The sequence below is a fragment of the Saimiri boliviensis genome, chromosome 3, assembly GCF_048565385.1.
Source record: "Saimiri boliviensis isolate mSaiBol1 chromosome 3, mSaiBol1.pri, whole genome shotgun sequence".
Lineage (NCBI taxonomy): Eukaryota > Metazoa > Chordata > Mammalia > Primates > Cebidae > Saimiri > Saimiri boliviensis.
This window is the reverse complement of record NC_133451.1, coordinates 27,039,093-27,043,521: the sequence shown is the minus strand read 5'-3', so window position 1 is coordinate 27,043,521 and position 4,429 is coordinate 27,039,093. Positions and strand designations below refer to the sequence as shown.

Sequence of the window (4,429 nt, the reverse complement as noted above, 5' to 3'; positions counted from 1 at the left end):
CTCCAATTGTCCAAGTGACTCCCTATACCTCTTACCACGTACATGAAATATTTGTGGTCGTTTTTTGTTTGTTTTTACAAAGGTCTGGAGAAAAAAAATACCTTTTTCTCTATTATAAAAAGCTTATACAGGAAATATGTTAAGTATATTTTAATTTGTTTTTCCCTCAGTAAATATATATTGCAGTCAGTTGGCTTTTGTGATATGGTAATAATTAGGTCAATAATTATATTCGAATTTAATCTTATTTTTATATATCTGAAATAAGGAAATTCATATTATTTCATATATAAGATACTATTTTTCTACTTCTACATGCTCCTATATTTTGATTTAAATTTCATAATTTATGATATAAAAATGCATTTTTGATCTGGAGCAATTCACTAAAACCATGATTCCTTAAAGTCGTCTTGTTCCAAACACATTGTTATTTATTCTCATTTCACTGCAGTGATTTGACTTAGCATAATGCTGATCTGACTCTATTTTTGACTCTGAGTTTTATTGTGGGCATGTGTCAGCTTATTCCTGCAGTGATTATACATAAGCCCCTCTCAGATATTCACTGGCCTATTTTGTGGTTTCTTTTCAGACAAGGCTTCCATTGAAAGCAACGGCCCTGACTTAGCGCTTTAGGTGTCTCACCAATCAGGATGCAAGTTCCATTTCTGGTGGAATTAACTATTCAAGCAAATGTATTCCCATGAAGAAAGCAAAGCTGAAGGTACATTAATATTCAGGCCCACTGCAGATGAGAGGCTTCTCTTAAGTAAGCATATTAATCTTATCTTTTCTTATGAGCATGCTTTACTAGTGACCCACCCCAAGTACCTTCATGTGGCTATCTCTATTTTAGCATTCAAAAATTGCAGTGCAGACAGATGAAGTTTTGTTTCATTTTCCTCCTAAAATCAAGTTCTTCAGATTTCTTCTTTATCCTGGCCATAATTAATTATTATACCTATAGAAGTTAACGTTATCTCTGTGACACAGAATTTAGAGACAAGTGTGTAACTTGTGGACAGTATTGACGTTTATCTTTCTTCCCAAATAACTTTTAAATATCATTAGGCTTCATGAAAAATAGTCTCAGGATTTTTTATTCTGAAAGTTGCCATCTACAATGGTTTATAAAGAATGCCAAGGAAAGATTCTATAATCAATCTATGTTATTTTATTTCTTCCCTTCTGTTAATCCCTTATTCTCCTCCCCTCAATATCTACTAGGTTTTCTTCTCCGTTAAAAATCATAATCAATATTAACAAATCAGATATCATTTGAATGTTTATTCTTACATCAGGTAAAAATGGCCAGGTGAACTCTCATCTAATTCTCATGGTATGCTTGGAGAAATCTAAGTTAAGTAGATCTTACAGCATGTGTGAAATTCACTTCAAGATTTCCTGGACAACACCTCTAAGAGTAGATCATAGTCATCTGGACTGAAACTGTGCTAAAATGTGAAGCCATGTGGCTTTGTAAATTGAAGTAGGCCACACATCAAAGTTACTGCAAAGAAAGTATGATCTTAAATATGAAACTGAAAGTCACAATAGTAGATATGCTAAATTCTAGGCATTGACCTGATAATCAGCTGGGTATTTTTTTCAGGTGAGTAACTCTGTGTTAATTGTTTCAGATTGAGTACCAATAAGTTTTTGTGTGATTATTCTCCCAAACAATTATCCAGAAGCTTTTGTGCACCTATCACTTCGATTGGGTTCCTAGTTTTTACAACATAGTTCTACACTTTAATTTTACTTAACTTTCATAATTCTCCTTGAGCAGTTTATGTATTGTTTCCCCTTGTTAAAATTGAATATATTTAAATTTTAAACTAAATTTTAATTTAAATGTTTTCTCATATAGCTCGTCAAATCAGAGAGGTAACTTAGCAATCATGCCTCACCCGTAGTTTATGTTCAACATTTTTTTTTTTGCTTCACATTTCTGATTTCTGATAAGTATAAATGTCATGATGTTTTCCTCTGTAAATTTGCTTTCCATGTCTCATCATTTAAACTGGGAGAGTTCAGGGGTAATGAATTCTTCTAGTTGTGTTTTAGAATTTTACATAGGCAGCAGTTCCAAGATAGAAAATATTGGAATACCTTTATGTGTAGAAACACCTACTGAAACAGAAGAGTGGCTTATGAAACACTGATTTGATGAGAAAGACCAAGGACTTCAATGTAAAGTGGAAAGTTAGAAGGCTGTGATAATTGTAAGCAAACTGGAAAGCTCCAGGAAGAACACAGAAGCATTTAATACAGGAGATAAGCTAACAGACTAACCAAGAAAGTGAAATTATGATTTAAATATGCTGGTCATTTCCCTGTTGTTTTAGAGCTTCACATTTATCCTTTAATTACATTTGCCATCACTCTGTGATGCTGTGGCTGACACTATACAAACCATAGGTTTTTGTTTTGTTTTGTTTTTGCTATCTCTAATCTCATTCGATTTAGGCAATAGAAGGCATAGGGGAGACTGAAAAGAAGGCAAAGGAGCGAAGGGGATGTTCTCTTGTTTTGTACTCTGATTTTGGCTGGGTTCCCTACGAGAAGCAACCTTTCAGCCCAGCAGCAACCATTTGCTAAAGCATTGTCTGTTGATTTCAGCCTCCGGCGTCTTCCAGAACCAGCTACATATCATCCCTTCAGAAGTACTAACAGCAGCCAGGTGACACTGTTTCCTCTGAGTTTTGAGCCCCAACTATGTGGAAACCCTCACCTGAGCTTCTAATGGTCGTTTAATCCTGATTTAATTCCTTTCTTTTCCAGCCCTAGAGATGAGAGCCAGTTCCTGCAATTATTATCTGTGAGTTACTCAAGTTTCCCTTTATGTATTCATGTCTCTAATACCTGTGTAACAAGCTCCCTGTATTAAATTATCTCTGTTGAAATAACCAAGATAATTTTTATTTATTGACTTGGTTCTGGCAAAAACAAGACCATTCCAAGAAAAAGCAATGCAAATATACAAATTAAATTCTGAAATGTAAATACAATTTTCTTCAGCTGGTATATAGCACCATTTCTAGCATTTGGGAGTTCATGATTGACCTTATCTCAGACTGACAATTTTTCTTCTTTTTTAAGCAGCTCAGTGAGAGAATTGAAATTTTAAAATTAGGCCAAAGCCACATATTTTATTATTGGTATTAAGATTCCAGTTGAATGTACAGACACAGATAAATAGTACCAGAAAATAGACTTTAGACATTTGGAAATGAGGCTCATTTAGGGCTGATATAGAGTTGACGTGCATGTGCCTGTGTTTGTGTCTCTGTAACTATTTTGTTGTTGTTGTTGTTAAATTATATTTAATCCAAGTAGTACATGTGCATTATAAAAAATACATCAACAAAATTTGAAAATTAATGAAAACCTTATAGTATAGTACATTTTGTCAACGTTTTTAATCATAATTTGTTACCATTATTAAAATTATTGCTATGTGGATGCTAAAAGTGCACTACATTCTTCCAAAAATTGAGTCAAATGCTCTTAGGTAATTAATTTCAGTCATATTCCAAAACATCAAGATTTCAACAATTTAAAAACCATTTGTTGGCATGGAAACATCAGCTTAATTAAAACTGGATTAAACTAATTAACCTAAAACATATTGTACTACTGAGTGTTTGATTTAGAGTAATTTGGAAGAAAAAGAACATTTTTCATAATCATTTTCAGTCTTTTATCTAATGGAAGTGTTTAGGTTTCATAATGAACTTACACATGCACTAATGTCTCAAATGACTGCTTTCATGGGAGGAGGATTGTTATGAAGAAGGTTTCCATTAAATGAAATGCCAGTTTTCTTGAGGGAATTCAGGGAGCAGAGCATTTTATAAAAATTGCTATTATCTTTGCTTATCCATTGTATTCAGGAGATTTGAGAAGAATAACCTCAGAGGTATCCTTTATTTTATGCCTTATATTTCATTCCAAGAGGTTAAGCTTTGTATCATATGAGGAAAAAGACATAATGAACCACAAAAATAAAACATGGGTTAGAGTAGGATCACTGAAAAGTTTACAGTAATGATACAGTCATATCTGCATGGCAATAACCAGTATTTCCTACAGCAAAGAAGCCCATAAGTGCATAGATGGTATTCATCAAGTACATTTTAGATTGTCTAAAAGTTTCTAAATAAATGGCTTTCTTCTAGCTTTTTTGTTTCATTCTGTCTTTTTTTTTCCTTTTTAATATTGAGTGCTTACCATGAGATTGAGTGCTCAGTCTTGAACAATTTTTAACAATCAGTGTAAGATATCCTTGCTGTCTCACATCCATATCCACATTACCTGTTCTTTAAGTAGAAATGTGATTCTGTCTGGATCTCGTTCTCTATCCTCCAAAGATGGAGTTGATTTGCATCCTAGCTCTAAGGCAGTATGGAGGCTTTGTAATGTG

General features: G+C 33.4%; 1 long non-coding RNA gene across 1 annotated transcript; it reads left to right on the top strand.

Annotated features, from left to right (window-relative positions):
* Nucleotides 1-564: 564 nt before the first annotated feature.
* LOC141583896 (uncharacterized) lies at nt 565-3,432 on the top strand. The gene is made up of 3 exons (XR_012516734.1): nt 565-772; nt 2,626-2,686; nt 2,788-3,432. It is a non-coding gene; the product is annotated as an uncharacterized LOC141583896 (long non-coding RNA).
* Nucleotides 3,433-4,429: the final 997 nt, after the last annotated feature.